Source organism: Phacochoerus africanus, chromosome 3 (genome assembly GCF_016906955.1).
Source record: "Phacochoerus africanus isolate WHEZ1 chromosome 3, ROS_Pafr_v1, whole genome shotgun sequence".
Taxonomy (NCBI): Eukaryota; Metazoa; Chordata; class Mammalia; order Artiodactyla; family Suidae; genus Phacochoerus; species Phacochoerus africanus.
This window is the reverse complement of record NC_062546.1, coordinates 79684786-79707639: the sequence shown is the minus strand read 5'-3', so window position 1 is coordinate 79707639 and position 22854 is coordinate 79684786. Positions and strand designations below refer to the sequence as shown.

The 22854-nt window shown below is 40.0% G+C and overlaps 1 pseudogene; it reads left to right on the top strand.

Annotated features, from left to right (window-relative positions):
* Positions 1 to 4565: 4565 nt before the first annotated feature.
* Positions 4566 to 6698, top strand: LOC125122976 (T-complex protein 1 subunit zeta-like; annotated as a pseudogene).
* Positions 6699 to 22854: the final 16156 nt, after the last annotated feature.

The window sequence follows — 22854 nt, the reverse complement described above, 5'->3', positions numbered from 1 at the left end:
TCCCTGCCCTTGCTCAGTGGGTTAAGGATCCGGCATTGCCATGAGCTGTGGTGTAGGTTGCAGACGCGGCTCAGATCCTGCATTCCTGTGGCTCTGGCGTAGGCCAGGGGCTACAGCTCTAATTCGACCCCTAGCCTGGGAACTTCCATATGCCATGGGAGTGGCCCAAAGAAATAGCAAAAAGAAAGAAAGAAAAAAAAAAAAAAGAAAGAAAGCACCCAGCAAAATACATGGTACATAGCACATTTCAGAAGCTCATTTTCATCGTTAGGCATGCTGACTAAATTCTCTAGCTAATGTTGAAATTCAACTTTTGAATAGTATGTATAATATATTCATTGCTAAATTCTTACACTGATCCCAAAGCATTTGTCTTAATATGTTCTGAAACTCTTGCCTATTGATAGGCATAATCATAACTACTTACTGATGAAAGTATGGGCATACACCCATTCTTTCACAAAAATCAGCTCCATACATATACAAATGTACATATTAACGCATATACAATATACATATATACAAATATATATAATAGATAAAATATATAAACATATATTATAAATAGATATAATTATATAATATACAAAATATATAATAATCTATTTTCACATATAAAAATATATGTATATATGTAGTATATACAAATACATATAAACCCACTCCTTTTGGGGATAGACTGAATCTTTTTTCAATACCCACTAGTAAGACATGGTCCCCAAGTGGATGGGAGGTAGGACAAAGAAGCTGATACCACTTTACACTCAGCCTATTGGTGATGACGTTATGATACCCAAGCAAAGGCAGCTGAAAGCAGCCTCAATAGTAGTCTTTAGCCCTGTTCTGATGTCTGCTTCAGCAGGCACAGAGGTAATCTGACTGAGCTCCAGCCCTCTGGAGCCTCTGGCATTGCAAAAATCTCTGCTCTTTAGACTATAAGGTGGTTAGCATGATATTTAGGGAGCAGATGCCAGGCAGAGCTGGGTTTTGAGAACTCTGGGATTAGTAACTGGTGCCCACACTTTCGCCAAGTCCTGCCATGTGCTTTGTACATTTCCTCAATAGTGTGTAAGTCCATTAAGGGTCTGGCCCATGTCCTAGGGCTCTGTTTTCTCTCTGGGGACTCTCTGTGCTGGAGAGAACCTTATGACTAGGAGAGGGGAGAGGAAATGTGGTGCTGTAAGCTGGTCAGTCATTGATGGCGGAGTCCAGCCTGTTAGGTGCTGGCTCTAAGGGATTAGCTGTCTGGGCTTCCCCTGCTGAGAACCACATGGCTTTTTCCTGGCCCTTGGTGAGGAAGGCCCTTTCAAAATCAGGTGAGGGAAGGGAGACCAGGAGATGCTGATCAATTGTTAATGGGATAGGCGTGAGGTTGGGTAGGCTGACCAATAAATCTATGGTTGAAGGTCATGCGTGTGAGTTAGCTATTGATTTTTTCACAGTGCAGAGTGTCTTTACTGTGTTTTCCTGATTATATAAATAATACAGAATCATTTAAAAAATTTTCTCAATGCTGAGAAATGAAAGAAGGAAAGTAGAAATCACCTAACATGTGGACACTCTGAGATGGCTCCTGTTTACATTTGGTGACCTAATCTTTTGGGAAACTTTTTATGCATATGGATGCATAAATAGATGAATTCTATGGCAATCATATCACAATACTATTTATTAAATTCATGAGCATAACTTTTTTCTGTCTTTAGGTTAAAATGGTGTGTATACACAGCTGTACATCCTGCTTTTCTCAGCATCATGTTAACTACAATGGATCAAGATCATGGTTTCTCAGCCTCAGTGCTACAGAAATGTTGAACTGGAGAGTTTTTTTTTTGCTGTGGAAGGGCTGTCCTGTGCATTGTAGGATGTTTAACAGCATTGCTGTATACCTCCTACTAGAGAACAGCAGTGCCAAGCCCTACCTGCCCCTTATCCCTGGGGGATAGAAATTGTTCCTGGTTGAGAGCCACTTATCTGATTCTTTTCAAGAACTGCATAATATTTCATAGTATGTGCCACTTTCAAGATAATCATTCTTTTCCTGGTGGTCATTGGATTCGTTTCCAGTATCTTTTTTTTTTTTGCTATCAAATTTATGATTTAGATGATGCTGCCATTGGTCCTTGGTAATCATTTAGAAAACTGAAAAGTTTTCAGAGACAAACAGCATTGGATATCCTGGGCTTCATTCATTTTATTTCTGGATGAGCCTAGAAAGCCATCATAAGTTAGCAAAGCTGGTAACTGGCCTATGACACATTGGGAAGCCACACCCCATCTGACATGGGCAGGTATTTTTCAGCCCCAGGAGATTATAGCCAAATGGAAATAAAGCCCAGTGTTACCAAACATCCTAATTTTTTTTTTCAAGAGAAGCTAAAAGTCTTTAAAAAAGACTCCCATTTTTTTAAATGTTGGAAAGTAGTTTTCTGGAAAACATTGTACAGGCTAAATAAAACAGGTCTCCTACCCAAATTTGGTCCAGTGGTTGCCAGTCTGCAACTTCCCAGGTATATATCTATCATTAATTATGATCTCTGTCTTCCTGGGTTTTCAGTTCTTTGAATAGTCACTAAAGGTGAGGATCTAGTGTGGCTTTTTAGCTGTGAGCGTTGATCTTTGACTCACTTTGTCTGCTCTGATACTCTCCTCATGCCACTTTCTTTTATCTTTCTTTTTCTTTCTTTTCCTTTTTTTTTTTTGCTTTTTTTAGGGCTGCACCCATGGCATATGGATGTTCCCAGGCTAGGGGTCAAATCAGAGCTGTAGTTGCCAGCCTACACCACATCCACAGGAATGCCAGATCCAAGCTGCATCTTCAACCTACACCACAGCTCATGGTAATGCTGGATCCTTAACCCACTGAGCAAGGCCAAGGATCAAACCTGCATCCTCATGAATCCTAGTCAGATTCATTTCCGCTGAGCTGCGACGGGAACTCCATTATGCTAGTTTCCTGTCTTCTTTGGGAAGACCCCGTGCTCCTATAACCTGCATTGAATCCATATCCAAATGCCATTTGAGCCACCCTGGGTGCTTGGGGACTACTGACTTATGTGTCCTCAGAAGGAGCAGGGTCAGTGCTGCTTAGTGCCTCAGAATTTTCTATCTCCGTGATGCCTGGGGGAAGTCTGTGGGAAGGGGTGTTTACAGGCTTTTTAGCGGCATGAAAGCTACACACCTCTTTGGAATCTGTTGTTCATTTAAAGAGCACATGGATAGTTTATTTACCTGGTTTTTCTCCCAGATAAAATGTTAGAATTGGAAGGACATTGGCGATCTCTCAATGTAACACTTTCATTTACAACTGGGAGAGGCAAGACTCAGGAAAGGGAAGCCACTCAGCAGAGGCTCCATAGCTAGTGCTGAGGTAGCGGCAGGCATCTGCCTCCTGACTCCCTTTCCAGGGCGTCTTTACTGAAGCCTCTAAGGACTCTTTCTCAGAAAACCCCCTTTTCTGTTTCTACTCAGATGATTTGTCTGGTTGTCCACGTGGCTATGATCCATCTCTGAGAGGTGACATTTAGGTGAGTGTGTTAATTTGAGATTTTGCCAAGCTAATTAACACCCTCCTACCTCAGGTCTTTTAAGACAACAGTAGTCTTGTTCTTCTGTTCAGGCATTGATTTAAAGATGAGGATTTGGGTTTAGGAATAGAGGAGAGGAAGATTTTGTGGTGTTCTCCTATCAGATTTACAGATGCTGCCTCAGTAAATTAGATAGTGGGTTGGTGATAACTTTGAACACATAGTAACATGTGATGACTAGTAAGCTTTCAATGGGCTTGGATTGATAGACACCTAGCCCCTTTGGCAGGGAACATGTTGTCCTGAAGTTCCTATGGATTTGACTTCCTGGTTTTATGCACCCACAGTTGCCAATGGCTGTTAGCTGTGTAAGAAGGCAGGCACATCAGGCAGCCCACAAGGAATGCTGTGTGTTGGAAGAGACTTTTATCCCAGTGCCCACTCTGCTGCCAGGATGCTGTCAGCACAGTCTGAGAAATGCATTAGGGACTGTTCAGCAGCTTGACACTTGTGTTGGCCAAAGTCAGAACCCATTAGCTGGGTGCAATAGCAGAAGCCGTGGCATCAGAAGAGACATGCTGTTCCAAGGAATAGAAAGGTGCTCACCTGAGTCTAGAGACCTAGGTTCTTCTAATCCCTTAACTTCTCTGAGCCTCAGTAGGCTTGTCTGGAGCATAGGGTCCAAACTAAATTGCCCTTTTCATTCCTTAGAGATGCTATTGAAGCCAACTGTGTGTATACACATGCATACACATGCACAGTATGTGTTTCTTATGGGTTGAATTGTGTCCCTGCAAACTCACATGGTAAAGTCCTAATTCCAAGTACCTTAGAGTGTGACCTTATTTGCACAAAAGGTTGTTGCAGATGCTATTAGTTAGGACAAGCTGATAGTAAAGTAGGGTAGACCCCTAATTAATTATGACTGGTATCCTTATAAAATAGGGATACTTGGACCTGTAAAGAAGGAAAAGCTGAATCTGCTCTGGGATTTCCACATGACAAGTTCCCCCTACCTTTCTCTGCTGGGTCAGCTTCATGGTGGCTGTGAAGACCCTGACCCAAGTCTGAGGTAGCTAGAGTCCAGGCAGTGCTGGAAGTCAACATCAGCATGGCCCTGGGGTTGCAAGATGTGCCAAGGACCAACTTGGAGCCTAAGAGTACCAGGAAGATGCTTGTTTCTGGTATAAGAGACCTCAAGCTTACTAAAGATGGGAGTGTGCTGCTTCCTGAAAGGCAAATTCAACACCGACAAGCCTCCTTAATAGCCAAAATAGCAACAGCTCGGGATGATATAACTGTTGATGGTACTACTTCTAATGTCCTAATCATTGGAGAGCTCCTGAAATTGGCAGATCCCTGAATTTCCAAAGGTCTTCACCCAAGAATAATAACAGAAGGATGTGAAACTGCGAAGGAAAAGACACTTCGGTTTTTGGAACAAGTCAAAGTAAGCAAAGAGGTGGACAGGGAAATACTTACAGATGTGGCTGGAACATCTCTCCACAGTAAAGTTCATGATGAATTTGCTGATGTCCTAGAGGCTGTAACAGATACCTTTTTGGCCATTAAAAAAACAAGAAGAACGTATTGACCTCTTCATGGTTGAGATCATGGAGATAAAACATAAATCTGATACCAATACATGTTTAATCATAGGTCTTGTTTTGGATCATGGGGCATGGCATCCTGATGTGAAAAAGGGAGTGGAAGATGCATACACCCTCACATACACATGTCATTAGCATATGAAAAAGCAAAAGTGAACTCTGGCTTCTCTCTCTTTTTTTTTTGTAGGAGTTCAGAAGAGAGAGAGAAACTAGGGAAAGCAGAGAGAAAATTCATTGAAAATTGGGTCCTTAGGCTGTACAGCAGAAATTAGCAAACCACTGTAAATCAACTATACTTTAATAAAAATAAATACATAGGGAGTTCCTGTTGTATTTGGCGCAGTGGAAATGAACCCAACTAGTATCCATGAGAATGTGGGTTTGATCCCTAGCCTTGCTCAGTGGGTCAAGGATCTGCTGTTGCTGTGAGCTGTGGTGTAGGTCATAGATGCAACTCAGATCCTGCATTGCTGTGGCTGTAGCATAGACCAGCAGCTGCAGCTCTGATTTGACCCCTATCCTGGGAACTTCCATATGCCATGGGTGTGCCCCCCAAAGGCAATAAATAAATGGTAAAAAATATTTGAAAAATGTGAAATGCACATAAAGAAAGAAAATTCATGGAAGATAGAGTTCACAAAATACTAGAACTGAAAACAAAAGTCTGTGGTAATTCAGATAAAGGATTTGTTTTTATTAATCAGAAGGGAATTGACCCCCTTTCCTTAGATGCTCTCACAAAAGAAGATGTAGTAGCTCCGTGCAGAGCTAAAAGGAGAACTATGGAAAGGCTGACTCTTGTTTGTGGTAGGGTAGCCCTAAGTTCTCCTGATGACCTAAAGCCTGAATGTTTGGAACATGGGGAAAAGAGAAGTTCACCTTTACTGAGAAATGTAACAGTCCTGTCTCTGTCACATTATTGATCAAAGGACCAAATAAGCACATCCTCACACAAATCAAAGATGCAATAAGATATGTCTTGAGGGCTGTTAAAAATGTCACTGATGATGGCTCTGTAGTTCCACGTGCTGGTACAGTGGAAGCGGCAATGGCCAGAGCCCTGATTAAATACAAGCTCAGTGTAAAGGGCAGGGCCCAACCTGCAGTTCGAGTTCTTGCTTATGTGTTACTCATTATTCCTAACGTTCTTGCCCAGAACTCTGGTGTTGATCTTCAGGAAACACTAGTTAAAGTTCAAGGAGAACATTAGAATCATGCTAACTAGTGGGCATGGACTTTAACACAGGAGATGAGCCAGTGGTAGCAGCAGAAATAGGCATCTGGGATAACTGCTGTGTAAAGAAACAGCTTCTTCACTTCTGCACTGAGATTGCCACCAGCATTCTCCTGATTGAGGAGATCAGAGCAAGGATGTCTTCTCCGCAAGGCTGAATTGAAGCTCCCTTTGTATCATCTGAATCATGAAGACTCTACAGAGTGATCCTAGGAATATAGCTATGGAATTTTTGTCCATGCGTCAGATGATTTTCAAAGGATTTTCTTTCCTTTTACCATATATAAAAAGGAGAGAACATTGGTGCCTATTCAAATTTTGAAGTTCTGAAATGATAATTATAGTATTTTTTAAATTGCACTGCAGTGTACACACATACAGCAGGCCATTCTTACCCAATAAATAGGACATTTTGCTTTAGCACCAGTGATATAAAAATACATGTTATATAAGCATATGTTATCTACCTTATTATTAAATAGTCCTTGCAAAACAAATTTTAAGTGTTTGATAATTTCTTCTAATGAATGTATTTTAATTTATCTCCAGTAGTTCCCTGTCGTTAAGCATTTAATTTAAAATTGTTATGCTAATGTAAATAAGACTTAAGTAACTTAAGGTTTTGAAAGAATTCCTGCTTCCCTCATATAAATTCCTATGGGTAAAACTATTGGACCAGTTGACATTTCAGAGCTTTTAAAGTATTTTCTAAAATACTTCCCAGAAGTGTTAAGTTGTAGTGAGTAGAAAGATGGGTGAATTAGAGGCAAAGGAGTTGAAAGAGCTGTAAGCGTAAAGAGGCAAAGTAGAAAAGTGTAAAAATATGGCTGAAGGTGTGACTAAGGGCTAGGCGAAATAAGAGATTTTCAGGCAGACCATATTTTCACACCTCAGAACCTTTGTTTACACTGAAATACCTATCCCCAGCCTTCCAGTGTCCTCTTTTTCTCACCCAAATTACTGTTCTCTCCTACATGTTTCCATAAAATACAGTAGGTATATCTCTGAAGCCCTTGCAAGGCTATGTGTTTTGAGAACTTACCAGTTGCCTACAATGAGTGTGCAATAAATGTTAACCTGAAAAAGAAGGAAAAAGTATATATATGTAAAGTATATATATGCTGCCATAGCCTAGGAACCCACAAAAGCTAGGAGAAAAGCCTGAAACAGGTCCTTTATTAGCACCTTGAGATGAAGCATGGTCCTACTGACACCTTGACCTTGAACATCTAGCCTTTAGAACTGTGAGACAAATTTCTGATTACCACTCAGTTTGTATTACTTTGCTATGGCAGTCCTAGAAAACTAATACAATGTGTATGTATACATACAGACAGACACAAAATAACTTGAAATATTTAAGGCTCAACAATCTCTGCTATATCTTGAGCCAGTATAAATCTGCATGGCAGTGTGGGGTTAATTTCTTCATAATAGTAGACTGGCGGGGCTTAGATAGGTGGATGGACAGAAAAGATAGTAAGATCACTGAGGGCAAAGGCTGTATTAGTTGTACCTAGCACTTTATACTTAGCACCCAGCACAAAAATCCAGGCCCCCCACCCCGTTTTGATGCTATTTGTTGAATGGATTAAATGTGATCAGAAAAATTGTGGAGTTCCCATTGTGGGTCGGTGGATTAAGAATTTGACATAGTGTCCATGAGGATACGGGTTTAAACCCTGGCGTCTCTCAGGGGGTTAGAATTCCAGTGTTGCTGTGAGTTGTGGTATAGGCTGAAGATGCATCTTATTTCTGGTGTGGCTGTTTTGTGGGACTGCAGCTCTGATTTGACCCCCTGGCCTGGAAACTTCCATATGTCACAGGTGTGGCTGTAAAAAGAAAACAAAAAAAAAAGAAAAATAATTGTGATCACATTTTCTTTCTTTTCCTTTTTTTTATTGAGAGAAAATTTACATAACAAAAAATTCACTATTCTGAACAGTACAATTATTTACTGATTATTTTAACTATTATCAGTAAATATGTCTGCATATATTTTCTTACTAACACTTGTTATTTTCTTTTGTTTTTAATAGTAGCCATTCTAATGGGTGTGACTATGGGTTTTTTATTATTATTTTTTAATAGTTATTTCCCCAATACAATTTTTTTTCTACTGTACAGCATGGTGACCCAGTTACACATACACATACACATTCTATTTTCACACATTATCATGCTCCATCATAAGTGACAAGACATAATTCCCAGTGCTACACAGCAGGATCTCATTGCTAATCCATTCCAAAGGTAATAGTTTGTATCTATTAACCCCAAGCTTCCCAAACACCCCACTCCCTTCCCTTTCCCCTCCCCCTTGGCAACCACAAGTCTATTCTGCAAGTCCTTGATTTTCTTTTCTGCAGAAATGTTCATTTATGGTATATGTTAGATAACCAGATATAAATGATATCATATGGTATGTCTTTCTCTTTCTGACTGACTTCACTCAGTATGAGTCTCTAGTTCCATCCATGTTGCTACAAATGGCATTAGTCCATTCTTTTTTATGTCCGAGTAGTATTCCATTGTGTATATATACTTCTTCCTAATCCAGTCATCTGTCAATAGACATTTAGGTTGTTTCCATGTCTTGGATATTGTGAATAGTGTTATAATGAACATATATGGGTGGGTGTGTCTTTTTCAAGGAAATTTTTATCCAGATATATGCCCAAGAGTGGGACTTCTGGGTCATATGGTAGTTCTATGTATAGATTTCTAAGATATCTCCACACTGATCTCCATAGTGGTTATACCAGCTTACATTCCCACCAACAGTGCATGAGGGTTCCCTTTTCTCCACAACCCCTCCAGTGCTTGTTATTTGTGGATTTACTAATGATGGCCATTCTGACTGGTGTGAGGTAATATCTCATGGTAGTTTTGATTTGCATTTCTCTAAGAATCAGGGATGTTGTGCATTTTTTCATGTGCTTTTTGGCCATATGTATATCTTCCTTGGAGAAATGTCTATTCAGATCTTTTGCCCATTTTTCAATTGGGTTGTTGGCTTTTTTGCTGTTGAGTTATATAAGTTGCTTGTATATTCTAGAGATTTAAGCCCTTGTCAGTTGCATCATTTGAAACTATTTTCTCCAACTGTCTAAGTTGTCTTTTTGTTTTCTTTTTGGTTTCCTTTGCTGTGCAAAAGCTTGTCAGTTTGCTTAGGTCCCATTGTTTATTTTTGCTTTTATTTCTGTTGCTTTGGGAGACTGACCTGAGAACACATTTGTAAGGTTAATATCAGAGAAGGTTTTGCCTATGTTCTCTTCCAGGAGTTTGATGGTGTCTTGTCTTATGTTTAAGTCTTACAGCCATTTTGAGTTTATTTTTGTGCATGGTGTGAGGGTGTGTTCTAGTTTCATTGCTTTGCATGCAGCTGTCCAGGTTTCCCAGAAATTCTTCCTGAAAAGACTGTCTTTTTTCCATTTGATGTTGTTGCCTCCTTTGTCAAAGATTAATTGACCAAAGTTGTCTGGGTTTATTTCTGGGTTCTCTATTCTGTTCCATTGGTCTATATGTCTGTTTTGGTACCAATACCACACTGTCTTGATGACTGTAGCTTTGTAATATTGCCTGAAGTCAGGGAGAGATATGCCTCCTGCTTGATTTTTGTTCCTCAGGATTGCTTTGGCAATTCTGGATCTTTTGTGGTTCCATATAAATTTTTGGATTGTTTGTTGTAGTTCTGTGAAAAATGTCCTGGGTAATTTGATAGGGATTGCATTGAATCTGTAGATTGCTTTGGGCAGTATGGCCATTTTCACAATATTAATTTTTCCAACCCAGGAGCATGGAGTATTTTTCCATTTCTTTATGTCTTCTTTAATTTCCTTGATTAATGTTTTATAGATCTCAGCATATAAATCCTTTACCTTCTTGGTCAGGTGTATTCCCAGGTATTTGATGTCTTTTCTTTTTTTTATAACATCTTCATGTTTAGATCTGTATGCCAGCTTATGTAAGTGATTGCTTTCCAAATGTGGTTTCCTCCATCCTAATTCTTATTTTTCTCTTTTTTCCTCTCTCTCTCTTTTTAATTTAGAGAAGCCCTTTCAGTATTTCTTTTAGAATGGGTTTAGTATTTCTGTACTTGACTGTGGTTTTGAGTTGCATTTTCTGCATGATTAGTGATGTAGAGTAGCTTATCATGTGCCTGTTGGCTATCTGCATATATATGGCAAAATCTCTATTGAAATCCTTTTCCCATTTTTAATTAACTTTTTTTTGTTATTTTAGGAATACTTTATGTATTATGGATATGATTCCTTTATCAAATTTATAATTTGAGATTATTTTCACCCATAGTTTAGGCTATGTTTTCACTTTCTTGATAATGCCATTTGTTGCACAAAAGTTGTAAATTTTGATGAGATTGAATTTATCTCTTTTTCTTTTTTTGCTTGTGCTTTTGGTGTCATATTTAAGAAACTGTTGCCTAAGCTAGGGTCAAAAATATTACACTGAAGTTTTCTTCTAAGAGTTTTATAGTTTTAGCTCTTACATTTAGATCATTGATTCTTTTTTAGTTAATTTTTGTGTATAGTGTAAGGTAGGGGTACAAATTGATTCTTTTCAATGTGGCTACTGGATTGTCCCTATATCACTTGGAAAAACTGTTCTTTCCCCATTAAATGTTGTTGGCTTCCATGTCAAAATCATTTGGACATAGACATATGGGTTTAATTCTAGACTCTTAATACTATTTCACTCTTCTCTATGTCCATCCTTATGCTAGCACCGCACTTTTGTTTACTAAGTTTTGAAATTAGGAAGAGTGCATGCAATAACTTTTTTCCTCTTTTTTCATGATTGCCTTGACTGATGAGGATTTCTTAACCAGCCGGGACAGCTAGGTCTTGGACAAGACTATGAGTTTAGCAAATTGATGGCAAGAGAGCTGTTCCCTTCAGAATTGAAAACTCTACCCTTGACAACATCTCTGACCTGGAAAACAACCCAACCATGCCAGAGCAATGGGGTTCTTGGTGACTGATTCTGTTTCATTATTGTCCTTGAATTCGTGTCAAGTCACAGTGAAAATCAAAGATATCATCTCACTTCATTTCTCAAATATGTATCTTTTTTTTGTCTTTTTGCTGTTTCTTGGGCCGCTCCCGTGGCATATGGAGGTTCCCAGGCTAGGGGTTCAATCGGAGCTGTAGCCTCCGGCCTATGCCAGAGCCACAGCAATGTGGGATCCGAGCCGCGTCTGTGACCTACACCACAGCTCACGGCAACGCCGGATGGTTAACCCACTGAGCAAGGGCAGGGATCGAACCCGCAACCTCATGGTTCCTAGTCGGATTTGTTAACCACTGCGCCACGACGGGAACTCCTCAAATATGTATCTTTAAGCATGTGGAGAAAAAGTGTTTATGCTCATTTCATAGGTGGGGAAAGTGAGTGACAGTTAAAAGACTTGTTTAGCTCACAAACTTAATTCATGGCAAGCATTTGCTAGAAGGAAGCCCCGTATCTCTCAACATTGTGTACTTCTCATGTACAGGGAAGTGTATTTTTTTTTAAAAATTACATAAACAGGGAGTTCCCTTTGTGGTTCAGCAGGTTACAAACCTGACTAGTATGCATGAGGATGTGGGTTTGTTCCCTAGCCTCGCTCAGTGGGGTAAGGATGTGGCATTGCTGTGATCTGTAGTGTAGGTTGCAGATGCGACTCAGATATGGCATTGCCATGACTGGCTTAGGCTGGCAGCTGCAGCTCTGATTGGACCCATAGCCTGGGAACTTCCATATGCCACAGGTGTGGCCATAAAAAGAAAAAAAATTACATTAACCATAAATATTAACTATAAAAGATCCTTTTTGATAATAAGCAGGAAGAGGAAGAAGAGAGGAAGAAGAAAAAGAAAAAGGAAGAGGAGAAAAATTACCTATAATGCTATTACTGAGAAAAGAGCTAGAAACAGGGGGATTCCTCACTGCACTACAAGCAGCGATACGCTGGTAAGTGTTCAACAGTTGTTGAAATGGAGTTGTTGAATGGTCAACTGCAGAAAAAGAAACACAGTGCTTTTATTTGTCTTGTTTGCCAATTTCTACTGTGTAGAAACTCCCCTGTGGCCGATTTTAAGCTCTCGATGTAACATCACTGAAAGTGGATGAGTCATGTGTCTCTCATGAGCCAATGCCAACAAACTACTGAAGTGTATTCTAGCTCCTTGCTGCCCAAAATGTAGTTTCATGAGCCATAAGAATTGGCAGCACTTGAGAGCTTCTATTACCATGATTTACAGAATCCAAACTAATATTTTAAAAAGATCCTCAGGTGCTTTCTATGGACATTAAAGTGTGAAGAGCATTGTTCTAGAGCCACAATCTCCTATATGGCAGCCACTAGCCACATGCAGTTATTGAGCACTTAAAATGTGGTTATCCCAAATTGACATGACTGGGAGGTGTATAATGCATACCCTATTTTGAACACTTAATGTGTGTCTTAGTCAGTTTAGGCTGCTCTAACAAATTACCATAGACTGAGTGGCTTCAACAAAAGCACTTATTTCTCATGGTTCTGGAGGCTGGGAAGCTCAAGGTCAGGGTGCCAGCAGATCTGGTGTTTGGTGAAGACCTGCTTCCTGTCCTTCTTGCTATATCCTCACATGACTGGTAGAGGAAGCTCTGGTATCTTTTCCTCTTCTTTTAAGGAACTAATATCATCATGGGGGCTCAGTTTAAGCCTCTTCACCTCTCAAAAGCTCCACCTTCTAATGGCATCCCACCAGGAATTAGAGTTTCAACATATGAATTTGGGAGGAGACAATCATGCCCTCCGTAGTAGTATGGAAAAATGCAAAATATTTCATAAATAAACTTTACGTTGACTCTGTGTCAGTATAATAATACATTGGGTTAAGGAAAGTATATTTTGGGATTTCCTATCATGGTGCAGTACTAACAAAACTGACTAGTATCCATGAGGATGCAGGTTTCGTCCCTGGCCTTGCTTAGTGGGTTAAGGATTCAGCATTGCTGCAAGCTGTGGCATAGGTCACAGATGTGGTTTGGATGCTGCATTGCTGCAGCTGTGGCATAGGCTGGCAGCGGTAGCTCCAATTTGACCCCTAGCCTGGGAGCTTCCATATGCTGCAGGTATGGTCCTACAAAGTAAAAAAAAAAATTATTAAAGCTAATTTCAATTTTTTAAACTTTTTTTTTTAATGCAGCCTCTCTATATTTAAACTTTTGGTAAACCATTATGGAAAAAAGTATGTGGTTCCTCAGAAAAGTAAATATAGCACTATCATATATTCCAACAGTCCCACTCATGGCATATATCAGGACAAAACTGTAATTAAAAAAGATACACAAACTGACATGTTGACAGCAGCACTATTCACCATAGCTGAGACAAGGAAGCAACATAGATGTCCATTGACAGATGAATGGATTAAAATGTGGCACATATATACAATGAACAATACTCAGCCATAAAAAAGAATGGACTAATGCCATTTGTAGCAACATGGATGCAACCAAAGATTCACATACTAAGTGAAATAAGTCAGAAAGAGAAAGACAAATACTATATGATATCAGTTCTATCTGGAATATAAGATATGACACAAATGAACCTATCTACAGAACAGAAACAGACTCACAGACATGGAGAACAGACTTGTGCTTGCCAATGGGGAGGGGAGAGAGTGGGATGGACTGGGAGTTTGGGGTTAGTAGATGCAAAGTATTATATTTAGAATGGATAAGCAATGAGGTCCTACTGTGCAGTACAGGGAACTATATCCAATCTCCTAGGATAGGCAAAGAGGGAAGATATATAGAAAGAGAATGCATATATATATATATGTATGACTGTGTTACTTTGCTGTACGGCAGAAATTGGCACAACATTGTAAACCAACTATGCTCTAATAGAAATTTTTAAAAAGAGAGAAATTTTACATTGCTATGTGACACACCTTCTACTGGACAGTGATGTTTAAATCAAGGGACCCCCTGAACTCTGAGAGCTTTGTGTGTCCCTTGGGCCTACTATTTGTAAACCTCAGCTTAAGTTGATCTGGCATTTCTTTTTTTTTTTACATGATTTTTATTTTTTTCATTATAGTTGCTTTACAGTGTTCAGTCAATTTTCTATTATACAGCAGTGACCCAGTCACTTATAACTATACATTCTTTTTCTCACATTATTCTCCATCATGTTCCATTGCAAGTGACTAGATATAGTTCCCTGTGCTATACAGCAGGATCATATTGCTTATCTACTCCAAATGCAATAGTTTGCATTTATTAACCCCAGACTTCCAGTCCATCCCATTTCCTCCCCCTCCTCTTTGGCAACCACAAGTCTGTTCTTCAAGTCCATAAGTTTCGTTTCTGTGGAAAGGTTCATTTGTGCTATATATTAGATGATATGGACATTTCTGATTATACAGCCAGTTCCCCAAGGCCACATTGCTGGTAATGGCCAAAGCCACTTCCTTCTTCTTTACTACTGCTCTTGTGATCCACTTTGTGGACTTGGAAGATGTTAATAAGCTGAAATAAATAATTAGTTTTTTTGCACTAAAAGCTTGAGGATATTCTACTCCCAGAATGGAGGAGGATTCCAGAAATGAAGAATGTCTTCTGTACCTTTTCTTATATTCATCATTATCCAGTAGGATTCCCAGGCACTGGTACATCTGGCTGAATATCATTTCCAGGACCCTCAATGATCTCTCAGGGACTCATCTCTGCAACAAAGAGAGAGTCACTAAATAACTCCTGTTCCTAATAAACAACCTGACAGCAGGTGCACCATGGATCAGCACATTAACCATATTTACCGTCTAAGAGACAGAAAGAAACCTGTCTCATTTGATGAGGAAGCCGTAAAGTTTTAGTGAATGGGGAGTAAATCAAGGCTTCCACTTGCCTTGTAAAAATGCACTGCCTCACACTGCATCTCACCCTTCACTCGCATGAGTGTATTTTTATTTCTTTGCATAAATAAAACATGACTCAAAGCCACCCTCTTGACTTGCTCCTGGTACTGGGTTCAACAGCCCCAGAATTAAAGTTGGCACTGTGTTTGTGATGAGGCCTGAGCATTTATGAAACACCTAAAATACTTGAAAGGTGAAAAAAAGGCTTTAAGCTGAAAAGGGACAGAAAAAGAAATGAAGTCTCTTCCCCCCAGCCCCTTTGAGAAGACATGAAAAGTGCCTGTTCCAGTCTTGGGAACAAAATAAGTTCATAAAATAGGCTACTTGACTCTTCCCCCATGTATTAGAGCCCAGAGCACTTTGAGGATAATAATAGCAAAGTAACCAAACAGTCAAATTCAATCAAACAACCAGCTTTTAAAATTGATTCACAAGCTTAGTGGCAAGTGCTAAACTGTGTTCTATAGTCACGTGAATATGGTGACTGTTTGGAGACCTAAAATTTTGTGGTTCATTTCAGTCAATCATTTTCTTCTATTTTGACCCAAAGTATTTCAGGCAAAAGCTGCTTTGCTGGCTTTTAGTAACTCTGATCTGTCTGACTGTCTCTCTTTTTCCTAAACTTTAATTTGGGAGCTGATATATAGTGAAGATCAAAAAGTGATTTCCTTGTAGAGATCCAGGAGGGGTCTGTGGTGAGAAGGTAGAGAGGGGGCATCTGGCTGGCTAGTCCCACGGGTCTGGGGCTGGAGCAGGGGGTGGTGCCTGGAAGCAAAGGATAGATAACTATGGAAAGTTGCAAGCGTGAGCTGCAGAAATGTATTCAAAATGGAATGTTAAACCTGCAGCCCTTGAATCAAATACTGGAAGCTGAGGTTGTGCCTACGAGTGTCTGGAAATTGGAACAAGAAAGGTGAAGGGAAGCTGTCAAGGTGAAGGTCTGACCCAGCAGGCTCAGTTTTCTGGTCAGGTTCATGAACCCCTGGTGAACCTTTTTCTGGATAGTTTCTTTAAAGTACCTAGAATGCATTTAATGGAGAACATTGTCTGTTTATCTGATTCTTCTCATTTTTATATATTTATTTTTGTTTTACTAAAATGGTAACTTTTTAAAGGATATGTTCCCTTTAATATAGTTGTACATATAAACTTTCTGCTAAGAGACATTATATGCATGTCAGAATTTTATATAAAAATTCTTCATTTAGGACAACAGGCAATAAATAACACTATATTCCAAAGACAGCAATGGACATTGTCCCCTGAATCTGAAAGGACAGTGCAGAAAAATGACAGAAACCACAGCACTTCCTTCACCTATGTATGAAGCAGCCTGGAGAGTGGGCAGGATGTGAGTTGTGTTTGTAGACTTAGAGGAGGCATTTACTCTCTCCTCATTTAAGGAGCATGTCTCTCAAGTCAAATGAGGGCACTGTGTATAGAGATTGGAGGGCACCTGCAAAAGGGAAGACTAGCACCCCCCTCCCCTCCTAGCTGGGTGCACGTGGGGAATCCATGGTTCTACTCTGGATCACCTTTGAAACAAAGTGGGGTACAGTGAGAAAAGCCTCTGCAGCTTCTTCAGTATGTGTCCTGGGAGATGGAGGGTATGTGCGAATAGAAACATGTCTGCCTCCTGCCTGGGGAGTCCTGAAGTCCACATGTTGTCTGGAGCAGCCCTAATGGCAAAAGGGAAAGGGCAGCAATGAGGCAGCCCGCATATCAAGTTTGACTCTAAGGATGAGTTTATTGCAAAAAGTACTGGATTAGATCTTCTTATGATTACCTGCCAGTCTGTGGGATCAGGATAAAATACTATAGGTGTGTTACCTGGGATAGGAGTGGAGGGAAGTGTTAGAGAGGTCAGCAGCATGTGTATCACCCCGTGAGGGAAGTAGGAAAAGGCCCCCAAAGTACCGACTCTTGCATTCCAGGAGCGAGCCAGCTCTGAAATATCTCTGCCCACTGGGGACATTGAGAGTCAGCTCATAGGGAATCTAAACAACGGATGCAGTTAAGTAGAGTACCTGTTGCCTTTCTCCTACTCCCCTTTCCTCATACTCAGTAAGAGTAGGAAAAGGGAGAAAGAAGAGATGAAGGAAGAGGAAGAAACAGACCATACCTTCTTCACCACTGCTGATCTTGACCCAAGGCTTGAACTGAGCAAAAGTCAGGTTTGGAGGCTTTAAATTGAATGTGAGATTCAGGTTATAGTTTATGCTGAACTGTACTTTTAAAAAAGAAAACAGAAGTCAATTCCAAAATAAGAACAGTTCTTTTGTAACTAAAAGTGCCTGGAAAGTTAATGGATCTGCTCAAATTGAACTGGCATCAAGGGGTGATTTGGCAGAGCAGAAAAAAGCAGTGGCTGGGGGAGAGGGGATAAAACTGTTTCATGCTTAGATTCTACTGGGGCTTTCCGGAATGCTAAATAAACTAGTTATACCTGTTAAGATAGTCCTACCATTTTCATGGCCTGGGATAATAGAAAATGATAATTTCTTTTGTAAAGAAAATTGAGGCAAATAGACATACCTACTTGGGCCTCAAGGTCACTTGAGGCTACTTGTTGAGGATTTTCAACCCCAATCCCTTGCCCTAGACCCTGACCAAAGGGCTGGTGACTATTTCCATAGATTGGGGCACTCTATTTTATACTTAGTATAAGCTTGGAGTGGCCAGGAGAATTCCTCATCTTCCTTTATAGGAGAAGGGATAATTTTTCTCCATACAAAGCCTACTTAAGATTGCCTGTAGAAATCCCTATGTTTAAATTCTCATCTGCATATTAGTGTAGAAGCAGCAGAGAATAATGGAACAAACATTGGCTTGGGAGACAAAGTTCCAAAGTTGTAAATGGCCAGCTGTTTATCTTGGGAGGACTCAATCTATCTGGGTTTTTGTTTCCTTAATTGTCAAATGAGGGGATTGAGGGGCATGTATTTAATAAATGGCAGCCATCACCAGCACTAGCACCCCCTCTCTCCAAGACTGAGCTGTAAAGAGAAAGAGCAATAATCATCTGGTTAAATTAGTTCATCAAATTTTGATTGAATGCCTACTGCACATGGGACCATAAAAGGCAATATGAAGCATGTAAAGTGGGATGTTTTGCACCCTAAGGCTGCAGAACTCTCCAAAGTCCTCAGTGTCATTCTATAGGACAGATAATGTGTGATCGCATGTCTCTCTGTGGCTTCTAAGACCTTTCCTGTTTATTCCATGCAGCAGCACATCCTGGCCATGCATTGGAGAGCTTTTGAGTGGAGTTGATTACTTGCCAGTGCTATCTTAATCCTCAGATATCCACTCCCCTGGTTGCTACAAGCACCTGGAGGAGGCAATATGTCTAGCAGATTGTTCACCTTCATCTGATGCCTAAAATATTAAAAATGGATTTGAGATATCCACGGCCTATCAGTACTCTGTTTGGTCAAATATCAGATTTTAGATGCTATTTGCCCAAAGATCTAGAAATTACCTGAGGGGAGAGTGGTATATGTGTTTGGTAGGAATGGGGATCACTTTATGGGCATTTTCTTCCTCAGGCAAGGAACTCATAGTCAGGAATCTGGGTAGAAAGAAATCCTAGTTTGTTCTTGTGAACTAACTTCAGTCAATGAATTAATAAATATCAGGCAATTTATTTATTTTCTCCTTACCTTATTTTTTCCTTTTATTCCACCATTTTGATTTGGGTTCCCCTGAAAGAAGAGCCTTGAGTGTAGGATGGGTGCTGGTGGTTTATGTGACCCTAGGAATAGGGGAGAGAAAACAAAGGCAGTTGGTCAGGCAAGGAAGAAAGTCAATGTAAAGGTCCATTATTGAGCTCATTGCTCTAAGAAGTGGGTGCTTGATTCTTCCAGATTCTCTGGAAACCCTCCTAGAATCATCGATTGGAAATACGAGGTACTGGAACCTTTATTCACTAGCTACTTTCCCTCTCTGATGATTACCCTTATGGGCATTACCTCTTCTGCATTTGTGAGCTCCCAGTACTTTGGCACAGTACTTTGGAAAAGGCCCTGGGGGCAGAATGTACACACCTCTGGAAGTGGAAGGCTGGTGCTGGGAGCTGTCCGTGGATCTAGTGCTGAAACCAGATGGAACCTGGGAGATGTAACAAAGGTACCAGAAGGGTCTTCTTATTTTAAAAAGGATTTATGGTGGCCTGCAAACATGCATATGTTAACCTACACTTTAATATATATTCAAATGAGTTAAAAATGAGGAGGCTGTTACAAAGTTATAAGAACAGATGCCATTTAATCCTGTACACTACTTAGATGTGGGGCTTAAATAAAAGTCTCTGAACTTTGAAACAGTCAACATGAAGAGGGAATTGTGATAAAGTACAAACTTTGCAATGACTGAAAGACAAAAATGAACCATTTGTTCAGTAGAAACATAACTATTTCAAGTACTCATATCAAAGAAGAGTTTTCCTGTGGATCCTCAGAGAGGACAAGGGGATGGGATGAACTACATCCTGGTGAAACTCTTTCATGTAGAAAATTCATTATGAGTTTCATAATGTTGTTTCTTATGTTTGAATGTAGGCAAGTGGCTTCCCCCAAAGCATTATTTGTAAAAGAAAATCTAAGGTAAGTGTTGGGAAAGGGATTATCAATAAGATGCAGTTCACTTGGTGGTCCTATGATGGCCCCATTAAAAGATAGATGGTTTTAGAGACTAGAGGAATGAGTGAGTCAATTACTTTTAGGGTTAGTTTTGCTCTGAGTGCTTCTTATCATACCTCTCTCTCTTTTTCACTCTTTCTTGTTCAACTCTCATTCCCATCTTCTTTCCTTAGAATGTCAAAAAAAAATCATGGGCTTTGAAGTGAAATTCAACTATGAAAACTCATAGCCTATTCATCAATTGCTAATATCAGATGAAAAAGTTATTGTCTTATTATCTTTACTTTCAAATGTGGTACTTAGCTGCATTGCCTTTTTCTGATGACAAAAGCAGTGCATTTTCTTTTAGAAAAATTTAAAAAAAGGAAAAATATAAGAAAAATTAAAAAACCACCTGCAACTTAACCATCCATACAAAGAAATGATGATTAAATTATTACCATGTCAATATTTTGGTGTATTTCTTTCTAGTCTTGTGTGTACACATAGTTTTTTGACTATATTATATATACTTTTTCTGAATTTTAATTTTGTCATTATCTTATGAATATTTCCTATGCCAATGAGTATATAATAACATAATTACTTTTAATGTATGCATTATTCATCAAATAATATGTCTTCACTGTTTAATCATACATGATTATTAGATATTTAGATTGCTTCCAATTTTGGATTATTATAATTAAAGGCATGATAAACATCCTTGTACATAATTCTATGGGCTTTTCATCCAAATGTTTCTTTAGAATCTACCCTTAGATTTGGAATTGCTGGGATAAATTATGTGAAAATTACAAGGCTTTGATATATTTTGCCAAATTGCCTTTCATAAATGTTGTATCCACTTACTCCCCTACCACTAGTGTATTGGCATGCCTGTCTCACAAAACTTCAGTATCATGACAATATTTACACAGTATGTATCATGGCTTAGGGAAATAATAAATGCTTTAGGTATTACACAAAGAGGGAATTTAATACAGACATTGGTTGCATAGGTGATGGAGTAGCTAAGTAGCTAAACAGGATGCTGTGGACTGAACTGTGTCCCTCCAAAATTCATATGTTAAAGACCTAATATCCAGTGTAATAGTATTTGAAGATGGGGACTTTGGGTGATAATTAGGTTTATATGAGGTCAGGAGGGTTGGGCCCTCCTGATAGGATTAACACCCTTATAAGAAGAAACATCAGGAGTTCCTGTCAGTGGCTCAGCAGAAACGAATCTGACTAGTATCCATGAGGATGCTGGTTTGATCCTGGCCTCACTCATTTGGTTAAGGATCCTGCATTTCCATGAGCTGTGGTGTAGGTCACAGACACAGCTTGGATCTGGCATTGCTGTGGCTGTGGTGTAGGCCAGTGAATACAGCTCTGATTCAACCTCTAGTCTAGAAACCTCCATATGCTATGGGTACAGCCCTCAAAAGACAAAAAAAATTTTTTTTTAAATTAAGACAAGAAGAAGAAACATCAGTGAGTTTGCTTATTCTCTCTCTTTCTATATGTACCAAAGAGAAGAAAGTCTATATGAACACAAAGCAAGAAGGCTACCATCTGCAGGCCAGGAAGAGGGCCTTCAATAGGAACTGAATTGACCAGTACCATGATTTTGGATGTCCTATCTGCCAGAACTGTGAGGAATACATTTCTATTCTCTAAGCCATTGTGTATATGGTATTTTACTATGGAAACCTGAGCTAAGACATAGGCTAACTCAGAGATTACAACAATGGGAAGGCACTACTCTCCCTAGGATAGAAGGACAAATTGAGAAGGCAGTGTTATTAGCACCTGGGGTCTGAAGTCATCTGAAGGAGGCTGGAACCATGACAGCCTGTCCTTTGGGAGCTGGGAGGACAGAGAAAATGCAGCCTGGTCAAGAGAGAAATGGGGAGAAACACCCTGACATTTTCTCTCCCTCCTGTTCTCTAATCTTCCATTAGGGCCTCCCACCAGCAGAATAATGTGAAACAGCTGTTATTTAGCAAGAGAAACTTCAGGGCTGTGGACTTTGTGACAGGGGGGCAGAACAGGAAAGGAGAGGGATGGATGTGAGGGCATATATATCCAGGAATGCAGAAGATGCTTTTTTTAGCTGACACAGTGTCTTTGAAAAGCTCTGCTGTCTTGCCCATGGATGGGGCATGGTCTTGCAGGTTAGGCTTGGCACAGTGCCAGCCCAAGCTGTTCCATAGCTGCTTTAACCCCTGCTTTAACGGATAGGTGATGGAAGGCAGGTAAAGGTGTTTTAAAAGTAGAGACAGTATGGGGAAAGGCATGAGGGCTAAAATAGAATGCCACAGATGGCAATTTCTATACCTTTTTTTTTAAGCTAGCCTGGGCCTCCAAAGTTGTAATTTCTAAAAGAAATAGCTCTTGACTCTTAATATTCCATAGTGAAATCCAGAGCATGACAGGTTTCAAATTGTGTCTGTGAGCATCTTCTATTTGAAAAGCTATTTCATGTGCATCTGGAGTCAACTAAATAAGGCAATATGATGTTCACATGGGCTCAGCCTCATTCTTTGTAAATCATTACAGCTGTGTAAAGGGCGGGCCCATACATAATGACCCTTGGTCCTGTGTCTGTAAGCCCGACCCAGCCAGCCAGCGTCCGTCTCTCTGCGCCAACTGCAGAGAACTCAGCAGATGTTTAACAACAGAGAGGGAATGAGGATGTTTGAGAACTTTAACCAAGGCCAAGATAAAGGACAAGGTTAGTCAATACGGTGGGAATGGGCTGGTGAGGTCCAGACTATAGGCTTCAGAAGCTTCCTGCCTGTCTGACTGCAGTTCAGCCTGTTACTGTGCCCTGCATCCAAAGGGGGGCTAGTGTGGGGCTGTGTCTGCCTGGAGAGGAGGGGAGCACCTCATTATATGCTAGACAAGGTGCTGGATGGTGGCTCCTACCGCACCCAGACT